The following is a 20980-nucleotide window of genomic DNA, read 5'->3' as shown; positions in this document are numbered from 1 at the left end:
AGAGAGTGTGATTTGCCCAGGGACACCCAGTGGGTTTTCATGGCCAATCTGGGATTTGAAGAAATAACATCTAGCTAACAATAGGGTCTCTGAGTGTTTTTAAAATGTTTCCCCTTAACATTCAGCAATTGCAGGAAGCACAGCTTCTACACAAAATCTCAGCGCATCTCTCCTTAGGAGGTAAAGCACTGAATGTATCTCTCTGGTCAGCAAATTACAACCAAAGAACAGAGTCCTGTTATCCACTGGTCTTTCTTTTCCCAAACCATCTAGCAACTTCACAAAAACACTATGGGTCCTTCCATCCGACCACCTACAACTCCCCTACCAACTTGGATAGAAAGTTGCCTCTTCCATCTCTGCTCATGACTGATTTAGAACTAAAATCTTGCCAAGATCTAACCCAAGAATTCAATACTTTGCTCTTTGGTTTTTCAGTACATTTTGAAGTAGGTTACCTGTTGCACGCCCCGTATTTTTCTCTCGTCTGCCTTCTAGTCATTTCCAATTTATGGCGACCTTAAGGCAAACAGGGTTTTCTTGGCAAAATTTGTTCAGAGAGGATTTTCCATTGCCTCGCTCTGAGGCTGAGAGAGAATGACTTGCTCACGGTCACCCAGTGGGTTTCATGGCTGAGCAGGGAACTGAACGCTGGTCTCCAGAGTCCAACACTCAAGCCATTACCCACCTCTGGCTCTCCCTACAGCTCCCATAATCCCTGCCAATAGTAAATAGGACTTTTGAGAATTGTAGTCAAATACGTACTGAGGCCAGAAAATGCCTTCCTCAAAAAACAACATAAAGGAATTGAGTAGCACCTTTGCAAGTAACAGGAAAAATAAATTTCTGTCATACACCCAATAACATTGCCATGTATAGATGTGAGAGCTGGACACTGAAGAAACCTGACAGAAGGAAAGCCAACTCATTTGAGATGTGATGCTAGAGAAGAGTGTGAGGATACTGTGGATGGCCGAAAAGACAAACAAACGGGTTCTTGAACAGCTCATGCCCGAACTCTCCCTGGAAGCCAAGGTGATCAAATTGAGGCTGTTGTATTTTGGCCACATCATGAGAAAGCGTAGCCATGAGTTGGGGCCAACTTGGGCAACTTAACACACATCATACACCAATATACTCCACCTTATCAGGTGTATGGTGGAAGTTAGAACATCTTTCCCAGACTCCTCCCTTGGAAGAACTTGGAGTGAAGCAGGGTTCTGAATGATATTCAACAGCAGTTACCAGGCAACAGCATCGGATCTGCACAACTGAAGCTGTCCAAAGTGTCCTCTTCACCACCAGTGAGCTCTGAAGAAAACACCGCAGTCTTCACTGAAAGAGGCAGTTTAATGGAATTGGTAATGTACATTTGGTTGCTGAGCAATCTGGTTAGACATGGGATAGATTATGAAATATTCCCAGATGTTGGTTGGGAACCATTATTAGACCCAGCGAGTGTGCATCCGTGGTTCCTTATCAAACTGGAGGAAAGGACTGAGAGTGAGTCTTGGCTGATCTTTAACATTTTAATCAATGTCATCCTTTTGGTGAAGAGATGGAAATTATGGCTTTCACTAAACTGGGAAGGATAGTATCTTTATCATCTTAACGTCTGCAAGCCAACAAAAAACTAATGCTTCACTTTGGTGGTAGTTCGGCATGACATCTCTTGTGAAAGTGATAAAGGATCTTTTACTGAGATCTGATCAGAAGCAACATATCTGCAAAATTTGGCACAATCTAAATATTTCCTTGCAAAATTATTATTATTCATAACCTCTAGCATATCTCAGAGAAAAGCATGCTGTGGCATAGATAAGTGTGGCTAAGATCAGTCCTGCGTTGATCCACAGCTTATGTGGAACAAAATCCAGACTGAAATGAGATAGCGCTAGGTTATAAAATTGTATGACCACAAACACACACACACAATGTGGCAAGTCAAATAAGTTTTATACATACATATTGACTCAGTTTTATTGCTGTGCACCTTGCTGTGGACTCAAGCTGACTCCAGCTTGTAGTTTCCGTATCCTAGGGTTCTCTTTGCAGGATTTATTCAGAGGAGGCTTGCCATTGCCTTACTCTTAGGCTGAGAGAGTGTGATTTGCCCAGGGACACCCAGTGGGTTTTCATGGCCAATCTGGGATTTGAAGAAATAACATCTAGCTAACAATAGGGTCTCTGAGTGTTTTTAAAATGTTTCCCCTTAACATTCAGCAATTGCAGGAAGCACAGCTTCTACACAAAATCTCAGCGCATCTCTCCTTAGGAGGTAAAGCACTGAATGTATCTCTCTGGTCAGCAAATTACAACCAAAGAACAGAGTCCTGTTATCCACTGGTCCTTCTTTTCCCAAACCATCTAGCAACTTCACAAAAACACTATGGGTCCTTCCATCCGACCACCTACAACTCCCCTACCAACTTGGATAGAAAGTTGCCTCTTCCATCTCTGCTCATGACTGATTTAGAACTAAAATCTTGCCAAGATCTAACCCAAGAATTCAATACTTTGCTCTTTGGTTTTTCAGTACATTTTGAAGTAGGTTACCTGTTGCACGCCCCGTATTTTTCTCTCGTCTGCCTTCTAGTCATTTCCAATTTATGGCGACCTTAAGGCAAACAGGGTTTTCTTGGCAAAATTTGTTCAGAGAGGATTTTCCATTGCCTCGCTCTGAGGCTGAGAGAGAATGACTTGCTCACGGTCACCCAGTGGGTTTCATGGCTGAGCAGGGAACTGAACGCTGGTCTCCAGAGTCCAACACTCAAGCCATTACCCACCTCTGGCTCTCCCTACAGCTCCCATAATCCCTGCCAATAGTAAATAGGACTTTTGAGAATTGTAGTCAAATACGTACTGAGGCCATAAAATGCCTTCCTCAAAAAACAACATAAAGGAATTGAGTAGCTCCTTTGAAACTAACAGGAAAAATAAATTTCTATCATACACCCAATAACATTGCCATGTATAGATGTGAGAGCTGGACACTGAAGAAACCTGACAGAAGGAAAACCAACTCATGTGAGATGTGATGCTAGAGAAGAGTGTGAGGATACTGTGGATGGCCGAAAAGACAAACAAACGGGTTCTTGAACAGCTCATGCCCGAACTCTCCCTGGAAGCCAAGGTGATCAAATTGAGGCTGTTGTATTTTGGCCACATCATGAGAAAGCGTAGCCATGAGTTGGGGCCAACTTGGGCAACTTAACACACATCATACACCAATATACTCCACCTTATCAGGTGTATGGTGGAAGTTAGAACATCTTTCCCAGACTCCTCCCTTGGAAGAACTTGGAGTGAAGCAGGGTTCTGAATGATATTCAACAGCAGTTACCAGGCAACAGCATCGGATCTGCACAACTGAAGCTGTCCAAAGTGTCCTCTTCACCACCAGTGAGCTCTGAAGAAAACACCGCAGTCTTCACTGAAAGAGGCAGTTTAATGGAATTGGTAATGTACATTTGGTTGCTGAGCAATCTGGTTAGACATGGGATAGATTATGAAATATTCCCAGATGTTGGTTGGGAACCATTATTAGACCCAGCGAGTGTGCATCCGTGGTTCCTTATCAAACTGGAGGAAAGGACTGAGAGTGAGTCTTGGCTGATCTTTAACATTTTAATCAATGTCATCCTTTTGGTGAAGAGATGGAAATTATGGCTTTCACTAAACTGGGAAGGATAGTATCTTTATCATCTTAACGTCTGCAAGCCAACAAAAAACTAATGCTTCACTTTGGTGGTAGTTCGGCATGACATCTCTTGTGAAAGTGATAAAGGATCTTTTACTGAGATCTGATCAGAAGCAACATATCTGCAAAATTTGGCACAATCTAAATATTTCCTTGCAAAATTATTATTATTCATAACCTCTAGCATATCTCAGAGAAAAGCATGCTGTGGCATAGATAAGTGTGGCTAAGATCAGTCCTGCGTTGATCCACAGCTTATGTGGAACAAAATCCAGACTGAAATGAGATAGCGCTAGGTTATAAAATTGTATGACCACAAACACACACACACAATGTGGCAAGTCAAATAAGTTTTATACATACATATTGACTCAGTTTTATTGCTGTGCACCTTGCTGTGGACTCAAGCTGACTCCAGCTTGTAGTTTCCGTATCCTAGGGTTCTCTTTGCAGGATTTATTCAGAGGAGGCTTGCCATTGCCTTACTCTTAGGCTGAGAGAGTGTGATTTGCCCAGGGACACCCAGTGGGTTTTCATGGCCAATCTGGGATTTGAAGAAATAACATCTAGCTAACAATAGGGTCTCTGAGTGTTTTTAAAATGTTTCCCCTTAACATTCAGCAATTGCAGGAAGCACAGCTTCTACACAAAATCTCAGCGCATCTCTCCTTAGGAGGTAAAGCACTGAATGTATCTCTCTGGTCAGCAAATTACAACCAAAGAACAGAGTCCTGTTATCCACTGGTCCTTCTTTTCCCAAACCATCTAGCAACTTCACAAAAACACTATGGGTCCTTCCATCCGACCACCTACAACTCCCCTACCAACTTGGATAGAAAGTTGCCTCTTCCATCTCTGCTCATGACTGATTTAGAACTAAAATCTTGCCAAGATCTAACCCAAGAATTCAATACTTTGCTCTTTGGTTTTTCAGTACATTTTGAAGTAGGTTACCTGTTGCACGCCCCGTATTTTTCTCTCGTCTGCCTTCTAGTCATTTCCAATTTATGGCGACCTTAAGGCAAACAGGGTTTTCTTGGCAAAATTTGTTCAGAGAGGATTTTCCATTGCCTCGCTCTGAGGCTGAGAGAGAATGACTTGCTCACGGTCACCCAGTGGGTTTCATGGCTGAGCAGGGAACTGAACGCTGGTCTCCAGAGTCCAACACTCAAGCCATTACCCACCTCTGGCTCTCCCTACAGCTCCCATAATCCCTGCCAATAGTAAATAGGACTTTTGAGAATTGTAGTCAAATACGTACTGAGGCCATAAAATGCCTTCCTCAAAAAACAACATAAAGGAATTGAGTAGCTCCTTTGAAACTAACAGGAAAAATAAATTTCTATCATACACCCAATAACATTGCCATGTATAGATGTGAGAGCTGGACACTGAAGAAACCTGACAGAAGGAAAACCAACTCATGTGAGATGTGATGCTAGAGAAGAGTGTGAGGATACTGTGGATGGCCGAAAAGACAAACAAACGGGTTCTTGAACAGCTCATGCCCGAACTCTCCCTGGAAGCCAAGGTGATCAAATTGAGGCTGTTGTATTTTGGCCACATCATGAGAAAGCGTAGCCATGAGTTGGGGCCAACTTGGGCAACTTAACACACATCATACACCAATATACTCCACCTTATCAGGTGTATGGTGGAAGTTAGAACATCTTTCCCAGACTCCTCCCTTGGAAGAACTTGGAGTGAAGCAGGGTTCTGAATGATATTCAACAGCAGTTACCAGGCAACAGCATCGGATCTGCACAACTGAAGCTGTCCAAAGTGTCCTCTTCACCACCAGTGAGCTCTGAAGAAAACACCGCAGTCTTCACTGAAAGAGGCAGTTTAATGGAATTGGTAATGTACATTTGGTTGCTGAGCAATCTGGTTAGACATGGGATAGATTATGAAATATTCCCAGATGTTGGTTGGGAACCATTATTAGACCCAGCGAGTGTGCATCCGTGGTTCCTTATCAAACTGGAGGAAAGGACTGAGAGTGAGTCTTGGCTGATCTTTAACATTTTAATCAATGTCATCCTTTTGGTGAAGAGATGGAAATTATGGCTTTCACTAAACTGGGAAGGATAGTATCTTTATCATCTTAACGTCTGCAAGCCAACAAAAAACTAATGCTTCACTTTGGTGGTAGTTCGGCATGACATCTCTTGTGAAAGTGATAAAGGATCTTTTACTGAGATCTGATCAGAAGCAACATATCTGCAAAATTTGGCACAATCTAAATATTTCCTTGCAAAATTATTATTATTCATAACCTCTAGCATATCTCAGAGAAAAGCATGCTGTGGCATAGATAAGTGTGGCTAAGATCAGTCCTGCGTTGATCCACAGCTTATGTGGAACAAAATCCAGACTGAAATGAGATAGCGCTAGGTTATAAAATTGTATGACCACAAACACACACACACAATGTGGCAAGTCAAATAAGTTTTATACATACATATTGACTCAGTTTTATTGCTGTGCACCTAAGCTGATTCCAGCTTGTAGTTTCCGTATCCTAGGGTTCTCTTTGCAGGATTTATTCAGAGGAGGCTTGCCATTGCCTTACTCTTAGGCTGAGAGAGTGTGATTTGCCCAGGGACACCCAGCGGGTTTCAATGGCCAATCAGGGATTTGAACTCTCATCTCCAGAGTTGTAGTCCAAGCTACTACACCACATTGGCTCATGTTGACTGGATTGAATTTATTTGCATTCACTGGCCAATTCTCGAAGTGATGTACAGTTAATACAAAACAAGATTATTGGTGTTGACACTAACATCCAAAGCCATCATAAAGTTTAACATATCAGACCGAAATGAAAAAAGCTATTAAACTAAAACCAAAAATGATTAAAAACGAAAACCAACTGCTAGAAGACAGTGGTCCCATATTACAACTGAGGTATACTGAAGCACACAGATAAGTGGCCTCAGAAACAAACTGAGAATGGCCATAATTCATAAGCAGAAATAACATCTAGCTAACAAAAGGGTCTCTGAGTGTTTTTAAAATGTTTCCCCTTAACATTCAGCAATTGCAGGAAGCACAGCTTCTACACAAAATCTTAGCACATCTCTCCTTAGGAGGTAAAGCACTGAATGTATCTCTCTGGTCAGCAAATTACAACCAAAGAACAGAGTCCTGTTATCCACTGGTCCTTCTTTTCCCAAACCATCTAGCAACTTCACAAAAACACTATGGGTCCTTCCATCCGACCACCTACAACTCCCCTACCAACTTGGATAGAAAGTTGCCTCTTCCATCTCTGCTCATGACTGATTTAGAACTAAAATCTTGCCAAGATCTAACCCAAGAATTCAATACTTTGCTCTTTGGTTTTTCAGTACATTTTGAGGTAGGTTACCTGTTGCATGCCCCGTATTTTTCTCTCGTCTGCCTTCTAGTCATTTCCAATTTATGGCGACCTTAAGGCAAACAGGGTTTTCTTGGCAAAATTTGTTCAGAGAGGATTTTCCATTGCCTCGCTCTGAGGCTGAGAGAGAATGACTTGTTCACGGTCATCCAGTGGGTTTCATGGCTGAGCAGGGAATTGAACGCTGGTCTCCAGAGCCCAACACTCAAGCCATTACCCACCTCTGGCTCTCCCTACAGCTCCCATAATCCCTGCCAATAGTAAATAGGACTTTTGAGAATTGTAGTCAAATACGTGCTGAGGCCAGAAAATGCCTTCCTCAAAAAACAACATAAAGGAATTGAGTAGCTCCTTTGAAACTAACAGGAAAAATAAATTTCTGTCATACACCCAATAACATTGCCATGTATAGATGTGAGAGCTGGACACTGAAGAAACCTGACAGAAGGAAAACCAACTCATTTGAGATGTGATGCTAGAGAAGAGTGTGAGGATACTGTGGATGGCCGAAAAGACAAACAAACGGGTTCTTGAACAGCTCAAGCCCAAACTCTCCCTGGGAGCCAAGGTGATCAAACTGAGGCTATTCTATTTTGGCCACATCATGAGAAGGCATGATTCATTGGTACATAATGCTAGGAAAGGTAGAGGGTAGCAGAAAGAGAGGACGACTGCATGCCAGATGGATAGACTCAGTCAGGGAACTCCCAGGCATGAACCTGCAGGGCCTGAACAGAGGAGCGGAGGACAATGGGGGACAGTGGAGGTCTTAGAGGTGTCTCATCCACAGCGTAGCCATGAGTTGGGGCCAATATGCTCCACCTTATCAGGTGTATGGTGGAAGTTAGAACATCTTTCCCAGACTCCTGCCTTGGAAGAACTTGGAGTGAAGCAAGGTTCTGAGCGACATTCAACAGCAGTTACCAGGCAACAGCATCGGATCTGCATAACTGAAGCTGTCCAAGGTGTCCTCTTCACCACCAGTGAGCCTCTGAAAGAGGCAGTTTAATGGAATTGGTAATGTACATTTGGTTGCTGAGCAATCTGGTTAGACATGGGATAGATTATGAAATATTCCCAGATGTTGGTTGGGAACCATTATTAGATCCAGCGAGTGTGCATCCGTGGTTCCTTATCAAACTGGAGGAAAGGACTGAGAGTGAGTCTTGGCTGATCTTTAACATTTTAATCAATGTCATCCTTTTGGTGAAGAGATGGAAATTATGGCTTTCACTAAACTGAGAAGGATAGTATCTTTATCATCTCAAAATGATAAACCTCTAAGGATGGAGTTAAAATATGGTGGAGATGAAGGTTTTTTTAATTTCCACCGAACTTTAATGGAAATCATGTAGGATAACACCTATTTCCTAAGAACTAATTACATTTGGTAGGACTTCATGGCAACTAAATGATTTGCTTGTGACAATTTTTCATTATTGAAGCATGCCCTTCGCAGTAAACCCCATTGGTTCTATGGAATTTCTTCTAAGGTGACCATATAAGACTGCAAATGTTGTCACTTGTACTTTTGCTCCCTTTCCATAAATTTGATGTGGGAAGTGGTGCACATGGAGAGGGGAAAGAGTTACTAACCGACAAGATATTGGACTCAAGACGTTCACAACATGAATTAGAACCTAATAGTAAAATGTTTATTTAAAACAAAAGTTGAGACAAGATTAAACTATTTCAAAAAGGAAAACCAAATTAATACATATATAACTAAACACACACACTCACACACCAGTATAAAAATTAGCAACAACCACTGCACTGTGTAAAATGGACCTTATATAGTCAAAAACAGTTAGGCAACAGGCTGCATTAACTATTTCACTATAACAGGAACGATTTCTTGACACTATAACTATCTCTGCCTATGTGAAGTCGAAGGCTTTCATGGGCAGTTTTGATAGAGCTACAGCACGGAAAGGAGGATCAAACCTCATTCTGTCAAAGACATAGCAGTGTTTGTCTCTAAAATCTATGTGGAAAGGGATCTTGTAGCACCTTTGAGAGTAACAAGTAGCATGAGGTATCCTAGACTTCAGGGTCAAACTGCATTATTTCTAAGATATAACCTTGGAAACTTGACATGGTTGTTCATTGTTCTGTCTCTCTCTTCAAGACAGGGCAGGAAGCAGAGCCCAACTGTCCCTGCGAAGACATTTGCCTCTGGAGGACTTGCATCTCTGTGGTGTCTGACATGATTCCAGAAGACAGAGGATGGATTGAGAAGGTGCAAAAGGGAACAGGGATGAAGGTTGATGCTGATGCTGATTCCAGTCGGATAGCCAATTTAAGGTTCTGCTAACCTCTTTCCCATCTTTCTTTCTTGTTTCAAGTATCAGAATAGAAAATCAGTAGAATTAATGTAGTTTGACCCCACTTCCACTACCATGGCTCCATCCCCCAGAAAACTGGCATTTGTCGTTTTTGGCAGCCCCAAACACTAAGAATGCCAAACAGCTTATAAAACTGCAAATCACAAAACCACAGTTTCCAGAGAGCTAGAGTATTCAGACTGGGGTCAAACTGCATTATTTCTAAGATAAAGCCCTGTCAGTCTGGAAAATCCGTATCCAAAGGGGTCTTTTCGCACCTTTCAGAGTTACCGAAAGAAAGAGGCTGGTAGCATGAGCTTTTCTAGACTGGAGCCAACTTCCTCAGATGAATGTTTGGAGTGGAGAAATCAAAAACATACAGACCCAAATCATCTGTTTCTGTGTGAGAATGTCAATTCACACTGAAAACCTTGTGGGTATGGAGATGAGATGACAAGTTCAACTTTCATGTTCGTTGGGGGAGAGGCTGTTTCCTGAAGACATCGACAGTAGATAACCATAGGAAGGTTTTTGAGATGTCTTGAAATTACCCTGCAGAGTGCCTTATTTGGATGTGTCTGGAGTCTTGGAAGCTTGACTACCCGAAGTTCTCCTACAAATGGACCTTGAGCTTGTTTCTCCTTAAAGGAGATATCAGCCTACTTTTGGAAAGTATGTAAAGGGACACTTCTGCACATTTGATACTAACTGAAGGAAACAAGAATTGTGCCTAGTTCCTCAAAGACAGATTTGGGGTGAAGAGTCCAGAGACAGACCAATGTAAGACAGCTGTATGTGGGAAAGTCAGTAGAAGACCGCCTCGCTCCCAACATCATTGAAATTGAGCTTGCCGTCTCATCTCCATACCCAGAAGATGTTAAATTTCAGTTGACGTTGTCACACACAACTGGATCATAAGGATTTGCCTTTGCACCTTTCGTTCCACCCTATGCATCTGATGAAGTAGACTCATGTCTACACATGTTCATGCTGCCAGTTTTTCTCATGCTACTGGAGCCACACTTGGATATGTCCGGTGTCCTGGACGCTTGACTGCGTTATGTTCTACTAGAAATGGATATTGGGGTTCCCTTTCCATACTGATTTTCCAGTCTAACACGGGTAGCTCTTTGAAGCTTACTTTAGGGGAGACATGCATCTTTGCTAGAGAGCATTACTTAAGAACAAAAAAATAGCCAACTGCCCTGTTCAGTGCCTGACTTGGACGTGTCTGGAGTCTTGGAAGCTTAGCTAGCCTATCTTCTCCTACAAATGGACCTTGAGCTTCTTTCTCCTACAAATAGACCTTGAGCTTCTTTCTATTACAAAGGGATATGGAGCGTGTTTTAGGAGGAAAGCACAGCTATCGTATACCCTGTATTGGAGAAGAGTAAACTCCTTCGATTTGCCATGGTTGTTCACTGCGCAGCTTCAGGAGGGATGCACATGGAGTGCTGAGGGATGGAGACAAGACTAGCCAGCCGAATCAAGCCTGGCGATTAATGGAGCAACAGATTTCATAGTATGAGCTCCCTCTCATCCAAAGCAAGACACAGAAGCTAGAGCTGTTTAAACGTGTCCTTCTTCAATGCTTTGTGGATTATCATGACCGTCCTTTGCATAACCTTTTAGATGGGTTTTGGTGCATGAAGATCAAAGAAAAAGGGCAGAAGTGAGATCTATGGGAAAGAAGACCCAATGTTGAGATGCGAAGTCCTTTCCCAAGAGACTCTGGGTGAAATGAAAATGAAGTCTGCTTTTACTGGCCGGATCCTCTTGGTCTTTCCCCTGCCCCCTTCTCTCTCTCTCTTCAAGACAGGGCAGGACGCAGAGCCCAACTGTCCCTGCGAAGACATTTGCCTCTGGAGGACTTGCATCTCTGTAGTGTCTGACATGATTCCAGAAGACAGAGGATGGATTGAGAAGGTGCAAAAGGGAACAGGGATGAAGGTTGATGCTGATGCTGATTCCAGTCGGATAGCCAATTTAAGGTTCTGCTAACCTCTTTCCCATCTTTCTTTCTTGTTTCAAGTATCAGAATAGAAAATCAGTAGAATTAATGTAGTTTGACCCCACTTCCACTACCATGGCTCCATCCCCCAGAAACCTGGCATTTGCCGTTTTTGGCAGCCCCAAACACTAAGAATGCCAAACAGCTTATAAAACTGCAAATCACAAAACCACAGTTTCCAGAGAGCTAGAGTATTCAGACTGGGGTCAAACTGCATTATTTCTAAGATAAAGCCCTGTCAGTCTGGAAAATCCGTATCCAAAGGGGTCTTTTCGCACCTTTCAGAGTTACCGAAAGAAAGAGGCTGGTAGCATGAGCTTTTCTAGACTGGAGCCAACTTCCTCAGATGAATGTTTGGAGTGGAGAAATCAAAAACATACAGACCCAAATCATCTGTTTCTGTGTGAGAATGTCAATTAACACTGAAAACCTTGTGGGTATGGAGATGAGATGACAGGTTCAACTTTCATGTTCGTTGGGGGAGAGGCTGTTTCCTGAAGACATCGACAGTAGATAACCATAGGAAGGTTTTTGAGATGTCTTGAAATTACCCTGCAGAGTGCCGGATTTGGATGTGTCTGGAGTCTTGGAAGCTTGACTACCCGAAGTTCTCCTACAAATGGACCTTGAGCTTGTTTCTCCTTAAAGGAGATATCAGCCTACTTTTGGAAAGTATGTTAAGGGACACTTCTGCACATTTGATACTAACTGAAGGAAACAAGAATTGTGCCTAGTTCCTCAAAGACAGATTTGGGGTGAAGAGTCCAGAGACAGACCAATGTAAGACGGCTGTATGTGGGAAAGTCAGTAGAAGACCGCCTCGCTCCCAACATCATTGAAATTGAGCTTGCCGTCTCAACTCCATACTCAGAAGATGTTAAATTTCAGTTGACATTGTCACACACAACTGGATCATAAGGATTTGCCTTTGCACCTTTCGTTCCACCCTATGCATCTGATGAAGTAGACTCATGTCTACACATGTTCATGCTGCCAGTTTTTCTCATGCTACTGGAGCCACACTTGGATATGTCCGGTGTCCTGGATGCTTGACTGCGCTATGTTCTACTAGAAATGGATATTGGGGTTCCCTTTCCATACTGATTTTCCAGTCTAACACGGCTATCTCTTTGAAGCTTATTTTAGGGGAGACATGCATCTTTGCTAGAGAGCATTACTTAAGAACAAAAAAATAGCCAACTGCCCTGTTCAGTGCCTGACTTGGACGTGTCTGGAGTCTTGGAAGCTTAGCTAGCCTATCTTCTCCTACAAATGGACCTTGAGCTTCTTTCTCCTACAAATAGACCTTGAGCTTCTTTCTATTACAAAGGGATATGGAGCGTGTTTTAGGAGGAAAGCACAGCTATCGTATACCCTGTATTGGAGAAGAGTAAACTCCTTCGATTTGCCATGGTTGTTCACTGCGCAGCTTCAGGAGGGATGCACATGGAGTGCTGAGGGATGGAGACAAGACTAGCCAGCCGAATCAAGCCTGGCGATTAATGGAGCAACAGATTTCATAGTATGAGCTCCCTCTCATCCAAAGCAAGACACAGAAGCTAGAGCTGTTTAAACGTGTCCTTCTTCAATGCTTTGTGGATTATCATGACCGTCCTTTGCATAACCTTTTAGATGGGTTTTGGTGCATGAAGATCAAAGAAAAAGGGCAGAAGTGAGATCTATGGGAAAGAAGACCCAATGTTGAGATCCGAAGTCCTTTCCCAAGAGACTCTGGGTGAAATGAAAATGAAGTCTGCTTTTACTGGCCGGATCCTCTTGGTCTTTCCCCTGCCCCCTTCTCTCTCTCTCTTCAAGACAGGGCAGGACGCAGAGCCCAACTGTCCCTGCAAAGACATTTGCCTCTGGAGGACTTGCATCTCTGTAGTGTCTGACATGATTCCAGAAGACAGAGGATGGATTGAGAAGGTGCAAAAGGGAACAGGGATGAAGGTTGATGGTGATGCTGATTCCAGTCGGATAGCCAATTTAAGGTTCTGCTAACCTCTTTCCCATCTTTCTTTCTTGTTTCAAGTATCAGAATAGAAAATCAGTAGAATTAATGTAGTTTGACCCCACTTCCACTACCATGGCTCCATCTCCCAGAAACCTGGCATTTGCCGTTTTTGGCAGCCCCAAACACTAAGAATGCCAAACAGCTTATAAAACTGCAAATCACAAAACCACAGTTTCCAGAGAGCTAGAGTATTCAGACTGGGGTCAAACTGCATTATTTCTAAGATAAAGCCCTGTCAGTCTGGAAAATCCGTATCCAAAGGGGTCTTTTCGCACCTTTCAGAGTTACCGAAAGAAAGAGGCTGGTAGCATGAGCTTTTCTAGACTGGAGCCAACTTCCTCAGATGAATGTTTGGAGTGGAGAAATCAAAAACATACAGACCCAAATCATCTGTTTCTGTGTGAGAATGTCAATTCACACTGAAAACCTTGTGGGTATGGAGATGAGATGACAAGTTCAACTTTCATGTTCGTTGGGGGAGAGGCTGTTTCCTGAAGACATCGACAGTAGATAACCATAGGAAGGTTAATGAGATGTCTTGAAATTACCCTGCAGAGTGCCGGATTTGGATGTGTCTGGAGTCTTGGAAGCTTGACTACCCGAAGTTCTCATACAAATGGACCTTGAGCTTGTTTCTCCTTAAAGGAGATATCAGCCTACTTTTGGAAAGTATGTTAAGGGACACTTCTGCACATTTGATACTAACTGAAGGAAACAAGAATTGTGCCTAGTTCCTCAAAGACAGATTTGGGGTGAAGAGTCCAGAGACAGACCAATGTAAGACGGCTGTATGTGGGAAAGTCAGTAGAAGACCGCCTCGCTCCCAACATCATTGAAATTGAGCTTGCCGTCTCATCTCCATACTCAGAAGATGTTAAATTTCAGTTGACATTGTCACACACAACTGGATCATAAGGATTTGTCTTTGCACCTTTCGTTCCACCCTATGCATCTGACGAAGTAGACTCATGTCTACACATGTTCATGCTGCCAGTTTTTCTCATGCTACTGGAGCCACACTTGGATATGTCCGGTGTCCTGGACGCTTGACTGCGCTATGTTCTACTAGAAATGGATATTGGGGTTCCCTTTCCATACTGATTTTCCAGTCTAACACGGCTAGCTCTTTGAAGCTTACTTTAGGGGAGACATGCATCTTTGCTAGAGAGCATTACTTAAGAACAAAAAAATAGCCAACTGCCCTGTTCAGTGCCTGACTTGGACGTGTCTGGAGTCTTGGAAGCTTAGCTAGCCTATCTTCTCCTACAAATGGACCTTGAGCTTCTTTCTCCTACAAAGAGACCTTGAGCTTGTTTCTACTACAAAGGGATATGGAGCGTGTTTTAGGAGGAAAGCACAGCTATCGTATACCCTGTATTGGAGAAGAGTAAACTCCTTCGATTTGCCATGGTTGTTCACTGCGCAGCTTCAGGAGGGATGCACATGGAGTGCTGAGGGATGGAGACAAGACTAGCCAGCCGAATCAAGCCTGGCGATTAATGGAGCAACAGATTTCATAGTATGAGCTCCCTCTCATCCAAAGCAAGACACAGAAGCTAGAGCTGTTTAAACGTGTCCTTCTTCAATGCTTTGTGGATTATCATGACCGTCCTTTGCATAACCTTTTAGATGGGTTTTGGTGCATGAAGATCAAAGAAAAAGGGCAGAAGTGAGATCTATGGGAAAGAAGACCCAATGTTGAGATGCGAAGTCCTTTCCCAAGAGACTCTGGGTGAAATGAAAATGAAGTCTGCTTTTACTGGCCGGATCCTCTTGGTCTTTCCCCTGCCCCCTTCTCTCTCTCTCTTCAAGACAGGGCAGGACGCAGAGCCCAACTGTCCCTGCGAAGACATTTGCCTCTGGAGGACTTGCATCTCTGTAGTGTCTGACATGATTCCAGAAGACAGAGGATGGATTGAGAAGGTGCAAAAGGGAACAGGGGTGAAGGTTGATGCTGATGCTGATTCCAGTCGGATAGCCAATTTAAGGTTCTGCTAACCTCTTTCCCATCTTTCTTTCTTGTTTCAAGTATCAGAATAGAAAATCAGTAGAATTAATGTAGTTTGACCCCACTTCCACTACCATGGCTCCATCCCCCAGAAACCTGGCATTTGCCGTTTTTGGCAGCCCCAAACACTAAGAATGCCAAACAGCTTATAAAACTGCAAATCACAAAACCACAGTTTCCAGAGAGCTAGAGTATTCAGATTGGGGTCAAACTGCATCATTTCTCAGATAAAGCCCTGTCAGTCTGGAAAATCCGTATCCAAAGGGGTCTTTTCGCACCTTTCAGAGTTACCGAAAGAAAGAGGCTGGTAGCATGAGCTTTTCTAGACTGGAGCCAACTTCCTCAGATGAATGTTTGGAGTGGAGAAATCAAAAACATACAGACCCAAATCATCTGTTTCTGTGTGAGAATGTCAATTCACACTGAAAACCTTGTGGGTATGGAGATGAGATGACAGGTTCAACTTTCATGTTCGTTGGGGGAGAGGCTGTTTCCTGAAGACATCGACAGTAGATAACCATAGGAAGGTTATTGAGATGTCTTGAAATTACCCTGCAGAGTGCCGGATTTGGATGTGTCTGGAGTCTTGGAAGCTTGACTACCCGAAGTTCTCCTACAAATGGACCTTGAGCTTGTTTCTCCTTAAAGGAGATATCAGCCTACTTTTGGAAAGTATGTTAAGGGACACTTCTGCACATTTGATACTAACTGAAGGAAACAAGAATTGTGCCTAGTTCCTCAAAGACAGATTTGGGGTGAAGAGTCCAGAGACAGACCAATGTAAGACGGCTGTATGTGGGAAAGTCAGTAGAAGACCGCCTCGCTCCCAACATCATTGAAATTGAGCTTGCCGTCTCATCTCCATACCCAGAAGATGTTAAATTTCAGTTGACATTGTCACACACAACTGGATCATAAGGATTTGCCTTTGCACCTTTCGTTCCACCCTATGCATCTGATGAAGTAGACTCATGTCTACACATGTTCATGCTGCCAGTTTTTCTCATGCTACTGGAGCCACACTTGGATATGTCCGGTGTCCTGGACGCTTGACTGCGCTATGTTCTACTAGAAATGGATATTGGGGTTCCCTTTCCATACTGATTTTCCAGTCTAACACGGCTAGCTCTTTGAAGCTTACTTTAGGGGAGACATGCATCTTTGCTAGAGAGCATTACTTAAGAACAAAAAAATAGCCAACTGCCCTGTTCAGTGTCTGACTTGGACGTGTCTGGAGTCTTGGAAGCTTAGCTAGCCTATCTTCTCCTACAAATGGACCTTGAGCTTCTTTCTCCTACAAAGAGACCTTGAGCTTGTTTCTACTACAAAGGGATATGGAGCGTGTTTTAGGAGGAAAGCACAGCTATCGTATACCCTGTATTGGAGAAGAGTAAACTCCTTCGATTTGTCATGGTTGTTCACTGCGCAGCTTCAGGAGGGATGCACATGGAGTGCTGAGGGATGGAGACAAGACTAGCCAGCCGAATCAAGCCTGGCGATTAATGGAGCAACAGATTTCATAGTATGAGCTCCCTCTCATCCAAAGCAAGACACAGAAGCTAGAGCTGTTTAAACGTGTCCTTCTTCAATGCTTTGTGGATTATCATGACCGTCCTTTGCATAACCTTTTAGATGGGTTTTGGTGCATGAAGATCAAAGAAAAAGGGCAGAAGTGAGATCTATGGGAAAGAAGACCCAATGTTGAGATCCGAAGTCCTTTCCCAAGAGACTCTGGGTGAAATGAAAATGAAGTCTGCTTTTACTGGCCGGATCCCCTTGGTCTTTCCCCTGCCCCCTTCTCTCTCTCTCTTCAAGACAGGGCAGGAAGCAGAGCCCAACTGTCCCTGCGAAGACATTTGCCTCTGGAGGACTTGCATCTCTGTGGTGTCTGAGATGATTCCAGAAGACAGAGGATGGATTGAGAAGGTGCAAAAGGGAACAGGGGTGAAGGTTGATGGTGATGCTGATTCCAGTCGGATAGCCAATTTAAGGTTCTGCTAACCTCTTTCCCATCTTTCTTTCTTGTTTCAAGTATCAGAATAGAAAATCAGTAGAATTAATGTAGTTTGACCCCACTTCCACTACCATGGCTCCATCCCCCAGAAACCTGGCATTTGCCGTTTTTGGCAGCCCCAAACACTAAGAATGCCAAACAGCTTATAAAACTGCAAATCACAAAACCACAGTTTCCAGAGAGCTAGAGTATTCAGACTGGGGTCAAACTGCATTATTTCTAAGATAAAGCCCTGTCAGTCTGGAAAATCCGTATCCAAAGGGGTCTTTTCGCACCTTTCAGAGTTACCGAAAGAAAGAGGCTGGTAGCATGAGCTTTTCTAGACTGGAGCCAACTTCCTCAGATGAATGTTTGGAGTGGAGAAATCAAAAACATACAGACCCAAATCATCTGTTTCTGTGTGAGAATGTCAATTAACACTGAAAACCTTGTGGGTATGGAGATGAGATGACAGGTTCAACTTTCATGTTCGTTGGGGGAGAGGCTGTTTCCTGAAGACATCGACAGTAGATAACCATAGGAAGGTTTTTGAGATGTCTTGAAATTACCCTGCAGAGTGCCTTATTTGGATGTGTCTGGAGTCTTGGAAGCTTGACTACCCGAAGTTCTCCTACAAATGGACCTTGAGCTTGTTTCTCCTTAAAGGAGATATCAGCCTACTTTTGGAAAGTATGTAAAGGGACACTTCTGCACATTTGATACTAACTGAAGGAAACAAGAATTGTGCCTAGTTCCTCAAAGACAGATTTGGGGTGAAGAGTCCAGAGACAGACCAATGTAAGACGGCTGTATGTGGGAAAGTCAGTAGAAGACCGCCTCGCTCCCAACATCATTGAAATTGAGCTTGCCGTCTCATCTCCATACCCAGAAGATGTTAAATTTCAGTTGACATTGTCACACACAACTGGATCATAAGGATTTGCCTTTGCACCTTTCGTTCCACCCTATGCATCTGATGAAGTAGACTCATGTCTACACATGTTCATGCTGCCAGTTTTTCTCATGCTACTGGAGCCACACTTGGATATGTCCGGTGTCCTGGACGCTTGACTGCGCTATGTTCTACTAGAAATGGATATTGGGGTTCCCTTTCCATACTGATTTTCCAGTCTAACACGGCTAGCTCTTTGAAGCTTACTTTAGGGGAGACATGCATCTTTGCTAGAGAGCATTACTTAAGAACAAAAAAATAGCCAACTGCCCTGTTCAGTGCCTGACTTGGACGTGTCTGGAGTCTTGGAAGCTTAGCTAGCCTATCTTCTCCTACAAATGGACCTTGAGCTTCTTTCTCCTACAAAGAGACCTTGAGCTTGTTTCTACTACAAAGGGATATGGAGCGTGTTTTAGGAGGAAAGCACAGCTATCGTATACCCTGTATTGGAGAAGAGTAAACTCCTTCGATTTGCCATGGTTGTTCACTGCGCAGCTTCAGGAGGGATGCACATGGAGTGCTGAGGGATGGAGACAAGACTAGCCAGCCGAATCAAGCCTGGCGATTAATGGTGCAACAGATTTCACAGTATGAGCTCCCTCTCATCCAAAGCAAGACACAGAAGCTAGAGCTGTTGAAACGTGTCCTTCTTCAATGCTTTGTGGATTATCATGACCGTCCTTTGCATAAGCTTTTAGATGGGTTTTGGTGCATGAAGATCAAAGAAAAAGGGCAGAAGTGAGATCTATGGGAAAGAAGACCCAATGTTGAGATCCGAAGTCCTTTCCCAAGAGACTCTGGGTGAAATGAAAATGAAGTCTGCTTTTACTGGCCGGATCCCCTTGGTCTTTCCCCTGCCCCCTTCTCTCTCTCTCTTCAAGACAGGGCAGGAAGCAGAGCCCAACTGTCCCTGCGAAGACATTTGCCTCTGGAGGACTTGCATCTCTGTGGTGTCTGAGATGATTCCAGAAGACAGAGGATGGATTGAGAAGGTGCAAAAGGGAACAGGGGTGAAGGTTGATGGTGATGCTGATTCCAGTCGGATAGCCAATTTAAGGTTCTGCTAACCTCTTTCCCATCTTTCTTTCTTGTTTCAAGTATCAGAATAGAAAATCAGTAGAATTAATGTAGTTTGACCCCACTTCCACTACCATGGCTCCATCCCCCAGAAACCTGGCATTTGCCGTTTTTGGCAGCCCCAAACACTAAGAATGCCAAACAGCTTATAAAACTGCAAATCACAAAACCACAGTTTCCAGAGAGCTAGAGTATTCAGACTGGGGTCAAACTGCATTATTTCTAAGATAAAGCCCTGTCAGTCTGGAAAATCCGTATCCAAAGGGGTCTTTTCGCACCTTTCAGAGTTACCGAAAGAAAGAGGCTGGTAGCATGAGCTTTTCTAGACTGGAGCCAACTTCCTCAGATGAATGTTTGGAGTGGAGAAATCAAAAACATACAGACCCAAATCATCTGTTTCTGTGTGAGAATGTCAATTAACACAGAAAACCTTGTGGGTATGGAGATGAGATGACAAGTTCAACTTTCATGTTCGTTGGGGGAGAGGCTGTTTCCTGAAGACATCGACAGTAGATAACCATAGGAAGGTTATTGAGATGTCTTGAAATTACCCTGCAGAGTGCCTTATTTGGATGTGTCTGGAGTCTTGGAAGCTTGACTACCCGAAGTTCTCCTACAAATGGACCTTGAGCTTGTTTCTCCTTAAAGGAGATATCAGCCTACTTTTGGAAAGTATGTAAAGGGACACTTCTGCACATTTGATACTAACTGAAGGAAACAAGAATTGTGCCTAGTTCCTCAAAGACAGATTTGGGGTGAAGAGTCCAGAGACAGACCAATGTAAGACGGCTGTATGTGGGAAAGTCAGTAGAAGACCGCCTCGCTCCCAACATCATTGAAATTGAGCTTGCCGTCTCATCTCCATACCCAGAAGATGTTAAATTTCAGTTGACATTGTCACACACAACTGGATCATAAGGATTTGCCTTTGCACCTTTCGTTCCACCCTATGCATCTGATGAAGTAGACTCATGTCTACACATGTTCATGCTGCCAGTTTTTCTCATGCTACTGGAGCCACACTTGGATATGTCCGGTGTCCTGGACGCTTGACTGCGCTATGTTCTACTAGAAATGGATATTGGGGTTCCCTTTCCATACTGATTTTCCAGTCTAACACGGCTAGCTCTTTGAAGCTTACTTTAGGGGAGACATGCATCTTTGCTAGAGAGCATTACTTAAGAACAAAAAAATAGCCAACTGCCCTGTTCAGTGCCTGACTTGGACGTGTCTGGAGTCTTGGAAGCTTAGCTAGCCTATCTTCTCCTACAAATGGACCTTGAGCTTCTTTCTCCTACAAAGAGACCTTGAGCTTGTTTCTACTACAAAGGGATATGGAGCGTGTTTTAGGAGGAAAGCACAGCTATCGTATACCCTGTATTGGAGAAGAGTAAACTCCTTCGATTTGCCATGGTTGTTCACTGCGCAGCTTCAGGAGGGATGCACATGGAGTGCTGAGGGATGGAGACAAGACTAGCCAGCCGAATCAAGCCTGGCGATTAATGGTGCAACAGATTTC

Source organism: Sceloporus occidentalis, unplaced genomic scaffold, assembly GCF_023333645.1.
Source record: "Sceloporus occidentalis isolate IW3139 unplaced genomic scaffold, rSceOcc1.0.p SCAF_6, whole genome shotgun sequence".
Lineage (NCBI taxonomy): Eukaryota > Metazoa > Chordata > Lepidosauria > Squamata > Phrynosomatidae > Sceloporus > Sceloporus occidentalis.
This window is presented reverse-complemented; position numbering follows the sequence as displayed.